Source organism: Magnolia sinica, chromosome 19 (assembly GCF_029962835.1).
Source record: "Magnolia sinica isolate HGM2019 chromosome 19, MsV1, whole genome shotgun sequence".
NCBI lineage: Eukaryota > Viridiplantae > Streptophyta > Magnoliopsida > Magnoliales > Magnoliaceae > Magnolia > Magnolia sinica.
In genome coordinates this window covers 52,939,619-52,951,638 of record NC_080591.1, presented here as the reverse complement: position 1 = coordinate 52,951,638, position 12,020 = coordinate 52,939,619, and positions in this window count along the sequence as shown.

Here is a 12,020-nt window from a genome sequence, read left to right as displayed (position 1 = left end):
GGACCGATTTATAGTCACAAGAGCGTTTACATTCCAGATGTAGGAGGTCCTTGGTTGGCCTGATCCCTCACATATTTTTTATTTTATGACGGATAGGATCCATCGTAAATATGTGACGGTTCTTAATCCATCGCAAACTTTCGATAGTTCACACCGTCGTTTGATTTTTGCTGTGGCAAATATCGATGGTACAAAACCGTTATTAATTTGATTTTACGAAGGACATGATCTGTCACAAATTCTCAATTTTAGCATATTGTCTGAAGCGATTTCTGATCGATTGGAGGTTGTAAGAGCGATTATATTCCCATTAGAGGTCCAAAGAGCAATTACAGGCACGTCGAAGATCCTCATATTGATTATAGGTCCCTGGAGGTCTCAAGAGCGATTACGGATTGATTAGAAGTCAATGGAGCAATTACGGTAACGGGAGCGATTAAGGGCCTCAGGAGCGATTATGGACCGTTTTATAGTCACAAGGGCGTTTACGTTCCAGAATTAGGAGGTCCTTGGTTAGCCTGATCCTCGGAGTCCTTCTAACCTTTACATGATTAATCTCACGTATTTTTTTTATTTTTATGACGGATAGGATCCGTCATAAATTTGTGACGGATTTGAATCCGTTGTAAATCCATCGCAAACTTTCAATGGTTCACACCGTCGTTTGATTTTTGCTGTGTGGCAAATATTGATGGAACAAAACCATAGTAAATTTAATTTTCAACGGACATGATCCGTCGCAAATTCACAATTTTTTCATATTGTTTGAAGCAATTTCTGATCGATTGGAGGTCGTAGGAGCGATTATATTCCCATTAGAGGTCCAAAGAGCAATTACGGGCATGTCGAAGTTCCTTGGATTGATTATTGGTCCCAGCAGGTCTCAAGAGTGATTACGGATTGATTAGAAGTCAATGGAGCGATTACAGTCAGGGAAGCGAATAAGGGCCTCAGGAGCGATTACGGACGGATTTATATTCAAAAGAGCATTTACGTTCCAGAAGTAGGTCCTTGGTTGGCCTCATCTTAGGAGTCCTGTCCTTTACATGATCAATCTCACGTATTTTTTATTTTTATGATGGATAGGATTCATTGTAAATTTGTGACAGATCTTAATCCGTCGCAGATCCATCTCAAACTTTCGATGGTTCACATCCATCGTTTGATTTTTGCTGCATGGCAAATATTGACGGACCAACACCGTCGTTAATTTGATTTTGCGACAAACATATTCCATCGCAAATTCACAATTTTAGCATAGTCTGAAGCGATTTCTGATCGATTGGAGGTCGTAGGACCGATTATATTCCCATTAGAGGTCCAAGGAGCAATTACGAGCGCGTCAGAGTTCCTTTGGATCGATTGTGGGTCCCAGGAGGTCGCAACTGCGTTTACGGATTAATTAGAAGTTAATGGAGCGATTGCAGTCACGGAAGCGATTAGGGGCCGTATGAGCTATTACGGACTGATTTATAGTCACAAGAGCTTTTACATTCTAGAAGTAGGAGGTCCTTGGTTGGCCTGATCCTCGAATTCCTTCTAGCCTTTACACGATCAATGTCACATATTTTTTAATTTTTATAACGGATAGGATCAGTCGTAAATTTGTGTCGGATCTAAATTCGTCGCAGATCCATTGCAAACTTTCGATGGTTCACATCATCGTTTGATTTTTGCTGTGGAAAATATCAACAGACCAAAACCGTCGTTAATTTGATTTTGCGACGGACATATTCTGTCGTAAATACACAATTTGATCAGATTGTATGAAGCAATTTCTGATCGATTGGAGGTCTAAAGAGCAATTACGGGCACGTCAGAGGTCCAAAGAACAATTACAGGTGCGTCAGAGTTCCTTTGATTGTGGTTCGTAGGAGGTCATAACTGTGATTACGGATTGATTAGAAGTTAATGGAGCGATTATAGTCACAGAAGCGATTAAGGGCCTCAGGAGCAATTACGGACCGATTTATAGTCACAAGAGAGTTTACGTTCCAGAAGTAGGAGGCCCTTGGTTGGCCTGATCCTCGGAGTCCTAGCCTTTACATGATCAATTTCACGTATTTTTTATTTTTATGACGGATATGATCTGTCATAAATTTGTAACAGATCTTAATCCTTCAGAAATACATCGCGAACTTTCAATGGTTCATATTCGTTGTTTGATTTTTATTGCGGGGCAAATATTGATGAACCAAAACCATCGTTAATTTGATTTTGCAGTGAACATGTTCCGTCATAAATTTAAAATTTTGACATATTGTCTGAAGTGATTTCTGATCGATTGGAGGTCATAGGAGCGATTATATTCCCATTAGAGGTCCAAAGAGCAATTATGCGCGCGTTGGAGTTCCTTACATTGAATATTGGTCCCAAGAGGTCTCAAGAGTGATTACGGATTGATTAGATGTCAATAGAGCGATTACGAATTGATTAGATGTCAATGGAGCGATTACGGTCACAGGAGCAATTACAGGCCTTAGGAACGATTACGGACCGATTTATAGTCACAAGAGCATTTACGTTCCAGAAGTATGAGGTCCTTTGTTGGCCTGATCCTCGGAGTCCTTCTAGCCTTTACATGATCAATCTCACGTATTTTTTATTTTTATGACGGATAAGATCCATCGTAAATTTTGTGATGGATCTTAATCCGTCACAAATCCATCGTAAACTTTGATGGTTCACATCCGTTGTTTGATTTTTGCTGCGTGACAAATATTGACGGACCAAAATCGTCATTTATTTGATTTTGTGACGGACATGTTTCGTCATAAATTCATAATTTTCGCATAGTCTGAAGCGATTTCTGATCGATTGGAGGTCGTAGGACCAATAATATTCCCATTGGAGGTCCAAAGAGCAATTACAGGTGTGTCGGAGTTCCTTAGATTGATTGTGGTTCCTAGGTCTCAAGAGCGATTACGGATTGATTAGAAGTTAATGGAGCGATTACAGTCACGGGAGCGATTAAGTGCTTTAGTAGCGATTACGGACCGATTAATAATCACAAGAGCTTTTACATTCCAGAAGTAGGTCCTTGGTTGGCCTGATCCTCGGATTCCTTCTAGCCTCTACATGATCAGTCTCACATATTTTTTATTTTTATGACAGATAGGATCCGTCGAAATTTTTTGACGGATCTTAATCCGTCGCAGATCCATCGTAAACTTTCGACGGTTCACATCCGTCGTTTGATTTTTACTGCGTGGCAAATATCGACAGACCAAAACTGTCATTAATTTGATTTTGTGACGGATATGTTCTGTGGTAAATTCACAATTTTCCTATAGTTTGAAGCGATTTCTGATCGATTGAAGGTTGTAAGAGCGATTATATTCCCATTAGAGGTCCAAAGAGCAATTATGAGCGCGTCAGAGTTCCTTAGATTGATTGTGGGTCCTGGGAGGTCCAAAGAGCGATTACAGATTGATTAGAAGTCAATGGAGCGATTACAATCACGGGAGCGATTAAGGGCCTCAATTGCGATTACAGACCGATTTATAGTCACAAGAGCTTTTACATTCCAGAAGTAGGTCCTTGGTTGGCCTGATCCTCGGATTCCTTCTAGCCTTTACACGATCAATCTCACATATTTTTTATTTTTATGACGGATAGGATCCGTCGTTAATTTGCGACAGATTTGAATCCTTCGCAGATCCATCGTAAACTTTCGACGGTTCACATCTGTCATTTGATTTTTACTGTGTGGCAAATATCGACGGACCAAAATCATCATTAATTTAATTTTGCAACGGACATGTTCCTTAGTAAATTCTCAATTTTCGCAGTCTGAAGCTATTTTTGATCGATTGGAGGTCATAGGAGCGATTATATTCCCATTGGAGGTCCAAAGAGCAATTACGAGCGCATCGAAGTTCCTTATATTGATTGTGGGTCCTAGGAGGTCTCAGGAGTGATTACGGATTGATTAGAAGTCAATGGAGTGATTACGATCACGGGAGCGATTAAGGGCCTCAGTAGCGAATACGGATCGATTTATAGTCACAAGAGCTTTTACATTCTAGAAGTAGGAGGTCCTTGGTTAGCCTAATCCTCGGATTCCTTCTAGCCTTTACATGATCAATCTGACATATTTTTTATTTTTATGACGGATAGGATCCGTTGTAAATTTGTGACGAATCTGAATCCGTAGCAGATCCATCACAAACTTTCAACGATTCACATCTGTCGTTTGGTTTTTGCTGCGTGGCAAATATCGACGGATGAAAATCGTTGATAATTTGATTTTGCGACGGACATGTTCCGTCACAAATTCACAATTTTAGCATATTGTATGAAGTGATTTCTGATAGATTGAGGTCGTAGGAGCGATTATATTCACATTAGAGGTCCAAAGAGTAATTACAGCCGCGTTGGAGTTCCTTAGATTAATTATTGTTCCCAGGAGGTTTCAAGAGCGATTATGGATTAATTAGAAGACAATGGAGTGATTATGGTCACGGGAGTGAATAAGGGCCTCAGGAGCGATTACGGACTGATTTATATTCACAAGAGCATTTACGTTCCAGAAGTAGGAGGTCATTAGTTGGCCTCATCCTCGGAGTCCTTGTAGCCTTTACATGAACAATCTCATGTATTTATTATTTTTATGACAGATAGGATCCGTCCTAAATTTGTGATGGATCTTAATCTGTCGCAGATCCATCGCAAACTTTCGACGGTTCACATCCGTTGTTTGATTTTTGCTGCCTTGAAAATATCGACAGACCAAAACCGTCGTTAATTTGATTTTACGACGGACAAGTTCCGTTGCAAATTCACAATTTTATCAGATTGTAGGAAGCGATTCCTGATCAATCAGAGTTCCTTAGATTGATTGTGGGTCCTAGGAGGTCTCAAGAGCGATTCCGAATTAATTAGAAGTTAATGGAGTGATTACGATCACATGAGCGATTAAGGGCCTCAATAGCGATTACGGACCGATTTATGTCACAAGAACTTTTACATTATAGAAGTAGGAGGTCCTTGGTTGGGCTAATCCTTGGATTCCTTCTAGCCTTTACAAGATCAATCTCACATTTTTTATTTTTATGACAGATTGGATCCGTCGTAAATTTGTGTCGGATCTGAATCCATCACAGATCCATTGTAAACTTTTAACGGTTCACATCTGTCATTTGATTTTTGCTGTGTGGCAAATATCAACGGACCAAAACCGTCAGTAATATGATTTTATGACGGACATGTTTCGTCGTAAATTCACAATTTTGGCATATTTTCTGAGGTGATTTCTGATCGATTGGAGGTCGTAGGAGCGATTATATTCCCATTAGAGGTCCAAAGAGCAATTACGTGCACGTCAGAGTTCCTTAGATTGATTATAGGTCTTAGGTCTCAAGAGCGATTACGGATTGATTAGTAGTTAATGGAGTGATTACGGCCATGGGAGCGATTAAGGGCCTCAAGAGCAATTACGGACTGATTTAAATTCAAAAGAACGTTTACGTTCCAGAAGTAGGAGGTCCTTGGTTGGGCTAATCCTTGGATTCCTTCTAACCTTTACAAGATCAATCTCACGTATTTTTTATTTTTATGACGGATTGGATCCGTCGTAAATTTGTGTCGGATCTGAATCCATCGCAGATCCATCACAAACTTTCAACGATTCACATCTGTCATTTGATTTTTGCTACGTGGCAAATATCGACGGATGAAACCCATTGATAATTTGATTTTGCGACGGACATGTTTCGTTGTAAATTCACAATTTTGGCATATTTTCTGAGGTGATTTCTGATCGATTGGAAGTCGTAAGAGCGATTATATTCCCATTAGAGGTCCAAAGAGCAATTACGGCCGCGTTGGAGTTCCTTAGATTGATTATCATTCCCAGGAGGTCTCAAGAGTGATTATGGATTGATTAGAAGTCAATGGAGTGATTATGGTCACGGGAGTGAATAAGGGCCTCAGGAGCGATTACAGACCGATTTACATTCACAAGAGCGTTTACATTCTAGAAGTAGGAGGTCCTTAGTTGGCCTCATCCTCAGAGTCCTTGTAGCCTTTACATGAACAATCTCATGTATTTATTATTTTTATGACAGATAGGATCCGTCGTAAATTTGTGACGGATCTTAATCTGTCGCAAATCCATCGCAAACTTTTGACGGTTCACATCCGTCGTTTGATTTTTGTTGCATAGAAAATATCGACGGACCAAAACCGTCGTTAATTTAATTTTGCGACGAACATGTTCCGTCGTAAATTCACAATTTTATCAGATTGTAGGAAGTGATTCCTGATCAATTGGAGGTCGTAGGAGCGATTATATTCCTATTAGAGATCTAAAGAGCAATTACGAGCACGTCGGAGTTCCTTAGATTGATTGTGGGTCCTAAGAGGTCTTAAGAGTGATTACGGATTGATTAAAGTCAATGGAGTGATCGCAGTCGTAGATGCGATTAAGGGCCTCAGGAGCTATTACGGACCAATTTATAGTCACAAGTGCGTTTACGTTCCAAAAGTAGGAGGCCCTTGGTTGGCCTGATCCTTGGAGTCCTAGCCTTTACATGATCAATCTCACATATTTTTTATTTTTATAATGGATTGGATCCGTCGTAAATTTGTGAAAAATCTTAATCCTTACATGATCAAAACCATCGTTATTTTGATTTACAATTTTCACATAGTCTGAAGCGATTCTGATCGATTGGAGGTCGTAGGAGCGATTATATTCCCATTGGAGTTTCAAAGACAAATTATGGGTGCGTCGAAGTTCCTTAAAATGAATATCGGTCCTAAGAGGTCTCTAGAGCGATTATGGATTGTTTAGAAGTCAATGGAGCGATTACGGTTATGGGAGCGATTAAGGGCCTGAGGAGAGATTACAGACTGATTTATAGTCACAAGAGCATTTACGTTCTAGAATTAGGAGGTCCTTGATTGGCCTGATCCTCTGAGTCCTTGCTGTTACATGATTAATCTCACATATTTTTTATTTGTATGATGGATAGATCCGTCGTAAATTTTTGTCGGATCTAAATCCATCGCAAACTTTCGACGGTTCACATCCGTCATTTGATTTTTGCTGTGTGGCAAATATCGATGGAACAAAATCGTTGTAAATTTGATTTTACAACGGACATGATCCGTCGCAAATTCATAATTTTGGCATATTGTCTGAAGCAATTTTTGATCGATTGGAGGTCGTAGGAGCGATTATATTCCCATTGGAGTTCTAAAGAGCAATTACGGGTGCGTCCGAGTTCCTTAGATTGATTGTGGGTCCTAGGAGGTCTCAAGAGCGATTACGAATTGATTAGAAGTTAATGGAGCGATTACGATCACAGGAGCGATTAAGGGCCTCAGTAGCGATTACGGACCGATTTACGTCACAAGAGCTTTTACATTATAGAAGTAGGAGGTCCTTGGTTGGGTTGATCCTCGGATTCCTTCTAGCCTTTACAAGATCAATCTCACATATTTTTTATTTTTATGACGGATTGGATCCATCGTAAATTTGTGTCGGATCTGAATCCATCGCAGATCCATTGTAAACTTTCAACGGTTCACATCCGTCATTTGATTTTTGCTGCATGGCAAATATCGACGGACCAAAATCGTCAGTAATATGATTTTACGACGGACATGTTTTGTCGTAAACTCACAATTTTGGCATATTTTCCGAGGTGATTTCTGATCGATTGGAGGTCGTAAGAGCGATTATATTCCCATTAGAAGTCCAAAGAGCAATTACGGGCGCGTCAGAGTTCCTTAGATTAATTATCGGTCTTAGGTCTCAAGAGCGATTACGGATTGATTATAAGTTAGTGGAGCGATTACGGCCATGGGAGCGATTAAGGGCCTCAGGAGCAATTACGGACTGATCTAAATTCAAAAGAACGTTTACGTTCTAGAAGTAGGAGGTCCTTGGTTGGCCTGATCCTCAAAGTCCTTCTAACCTTTACAAGTTCAATCTCATGTACTTTTTATTTTTATGACAGATAGGATCCGTCATAAATTTGTGACGGATCTGAATCCGTAGCAGATCCATCACAAACTTTCAACGATTCACATCTGTCATTTGTTTTTTGCTGCGTGGCAAATATCAACGGATGAAAACCGTTGATAATTTGATTTTGCGACGGACATGTTCTGTTGCAAATTCACAATTTTAGCATATTGTTTGAAGTGATTTCTGATAGATTAGAGGTCTTAGGAGCGATTATATTCACATTAGAGGTCCAAAAAGCAATTACAGCCGCGTTGGAGTTCCTTAGATTGATTATCGTTCCCAGGAGGTCTCAAGAGCGATTATGGATTGATTAGAAGTCAATGGAGTGATTATGGTCACGGGAGTGAATAAGGGCCTCAGGAGCGATTACGGACCGATTTATATTCACAAGAGCGTTTACGTTCCAAAAGTAGGTCCTTAGTTGGCCTCATCCTCGGAGTCCTTGTAGCCTTTACATGAACAATCTCATGTATTTATTATTTTTATGACAGATAGGATCCGTTGTAAATTTGTGACGGATCTGAATCCATCGCAGATCCGTCACAAACTTTCGACGGTTCACATCCGTCGTTTGATTTTTACTGTGTGGCAAATATCGATGGAACAAAATCGTCGTAACTTTGATTTTACAACGGACATGATTCGTCGCAAATTCCTAATTTTGGCATATTGTCTGAAGCGATTTTTGATCGATTGGAGGTCGTAGGAGTGATTATATTCCCATTGGAGTTGTAAAGAGCAATTACGGGCGCGTCAGAGTTCCTTAGATTGATTGTGGGTCCTAGGTCTCAAGAGCGATTACGAATTGATTAGAAGTTAATGGAGCAATTACAATCATAGGAGCGATTAAGGGCCTCAGTAGAGATTACGGACTGATTTATGTCATAATAGCTTTTACATTCTAGAAGTAGGAGGTCCTTGATTGGGCTGATCCTCGGATTCCTTCTAGCCTTTACAAGATCAATCTCACATATTTTTTATTTTTATGACGGATTGGATCTGTCGTAAATTTGTGTCGGATCTGAATCCATCGCAGATCCATTGTAAAGTTTCAACGGTTCACATCCGTCGTTTGATTTTTGCTGTGGAAAATATCAACAGACCAAAACCGTCGTTAATTTGATTTTGCGACGGACATATTCTGTCGTAAATACACAATTTGGTCAGATTGTATGAAGCGATTTTTGATCGATTGGAGGTCGTAGGAACGATTATATTCCCATTAGAGGTCCAAAGAACAATTACAGGTGCGTCAGAGTTCCTTAGATTGATTATAGGTCTTGGGTCTCAAGAGCGATTACGGATTGATTATAAGTTAGTGGAGCGATTAAGGGCCTCAAGAGCAATTACGGACTGATTTAAATTCAAAAGAACGTTTACGTTCTAGAAGTAGGAGGTCCTTGGTTGGCCTGATCCTCGGAGTCCTAACCTTTACAAGTTCAATCTCATGTACTTTTTATTTTTATGACAGATAGGATCCGTCATAAATTTGTGACGGATCTGAATCCGTAGTAGATCCATCACAAACTTTCAACGATTCACATCTGTTGTTTTTTTTTGCTGCAAGGCAAATATCGATGGATGAAAACCGTTGATAATTTGATTTTGCGACGGACATGTTCTGTTGTAAATTCACAATTTTAGCATATTGTATGAAGTGATTTCTAATAGATTGGAGGTCTTAGGAGCGATTATATTCACATTAGAGGTCCAAAGAGCAATTACAGCCGCGTTGGAGTTCCTTAGATTGATTATCGTTCCCAAGAGGTCTCAAGAGCGATTATGGATTGATTAGAAGTCAATGGAGTGATTATGGTAACGGGAGTGAATAAGGGCCTCAGGAGCGATTATGGACCGATTTATATTCACAAGAGCGTTTACGTTCCAGAAGTAGGAGGTCCTTAGTTGGCCTCATCCTCGGAGTCCTTGTAGCCTTTACATGAACAATCTCATGTATTTATTATTTTTATGACAGATAGGATCCGTTGTAAATTTGTGACGGATCTGAATCCATCGCAGATCCGTCGCAAACTTTCGACGGTTCACATCCGTCGTTTGATTTTTACTGTGTGGCAAATATCGATGGAACAAAATCGTCGTAACTTTGATTTTACAACGGACATGATCCGTCGCAAATTCATAATTTTGGCATAGTCTGAAGCGATTTTTGATCGATTGGAGGTCGTAGGAGTTATTATATTCCCATTGGAGTTGTAAAGAGCAATTACGGGTGCGTCCAAGTTCCTTAGATTGATTGTGGGTCCTAGGAGGTCTCAAGAGCGATTACGAATTGATAAGAAGTTAATGGAGCGATTACGATCACATGAGCGATTACGGACCGATTTATGTCGCAAGAGATTTTACGTTATAGAAGTAGGAGGTCCTTGGTTGGGCTGATCCTCGGATTCCTTCTAGCCTTTACAAGATCAATCTCACATATTTTTTATTTTTATGACAGATTGGATCCATCGTAAATTTGTGTCGGATTTGAATCCATCGCAGATCCATTGTAAACTTTCGACGGTTCACATCCGTCGTTTGATTTTTGCTGCGTGGCAAATATCGACGGACCAAAACCGTTAGTTTTATGATTTTACGACGTAGATGTTTCATCATAAATTCACAATTTTGGCATATTTTCTGAGTTGATTTCTGATCGATTAGAGGTCGTAGGAGCGATTATATTCCCATTAGAGGTCCAAAGAGCAATTAGGGGCGCGTCAGAGTTCCTTAGATTGATTATAGGTCTTGGGTCTCAAGAGCGATTACGGATTGATTATAAGTTAGTGGAGCGATTACAGCCATGGAAGCGATTAAGGGCCTCAGGAGCAATTACGGACTGATTTAAATTCAAAAGAACGTTTACGTTCCAGAAGTAGGAGGTCCTTGGTTGGCCTGATCCTCGGAGTCCTCCTAACCTTTACATGTTCAATCTCACGTATTTTTTATTTTTATGACGGATAGGATCCGTCGTAAATTTGTGACGGATCTGAATCCATAGCAGATCCATCACAAACTTTCCACGATTCACATCTGTCGTTTGGTTTTTGCTGCGTGGCAAATATCGACGGACCAAAACCGTTAGTTTTATGATTTTACGACGTACATGTTTCATCGTAAATTCACAATTTTAGCATATTTTCAGAGGTGATTTCTGATCGACTGGAGGAAGTAAGAGCGATTATATTCCCATTAGAGGTCCAAAGAGCAATTACGGGCGTGTCAGAGTTCCTTAGATTGATTATAGGTCTTAGGTCTCAAGAGCGATTACGGATTGATTAGAAGTTAGTGGAGCGATTACGGCCATGGGAGCGATTAAGGGCCTCAGGAGCAATTACGGACTGATTTAAATTCAAAGAACGTTTACGTTCCAGAAGTAGGAGGTCCTTGGTTGGCCTGATCCTCGGAGTCCTAACCTTTACATGTTCAATCTCACGTATTTTTTATTTTTATGATAAATAGGATCCATTGTAAATTTGTGACGGATATGAATCCGTAGCAGATCCATCACAAACTTTCAACGATTCACTTCTGTCGTTTGGTTTTTGCTGCGTGGCAAATATCGACGGATGAAAACCGTTGATAATTTAATTTTGCGACGGACATGTTCCGTTGCAAATTCACAATTTTAGCATATTGTATGAAGTGATTTCTGATAGATTGGAGGTCTTAGGAGCGATTATATTCACATTAGAGGTCCAAAGAGCAATTACGGCCGCGTTGGAGTTCTTTAGATTGATTATAGTTCCCAGGAGGTCTCAAGAGCGATTATGGATTGATTAGAAGTCAATGGAGTGATTATGGTCACGGGAGTAAATAAGGGCCTCAGGAGCGATTACGGACCGATTTATATTCACAAGAGCGTTTACATTCTAGAATTAGGAGGTCCTTAGTTGGCCTCATCCTCGGAGTCCTTATAGCTTTACATGAACAATCTCATGTATTTATTATTTTTATGACAGTTAGGATCCGTCATAAATTTGTGACGGATCTTAATCTGTCAGAGATCCATCGCAAACTTTCGACGGTTCACATCCGTCGT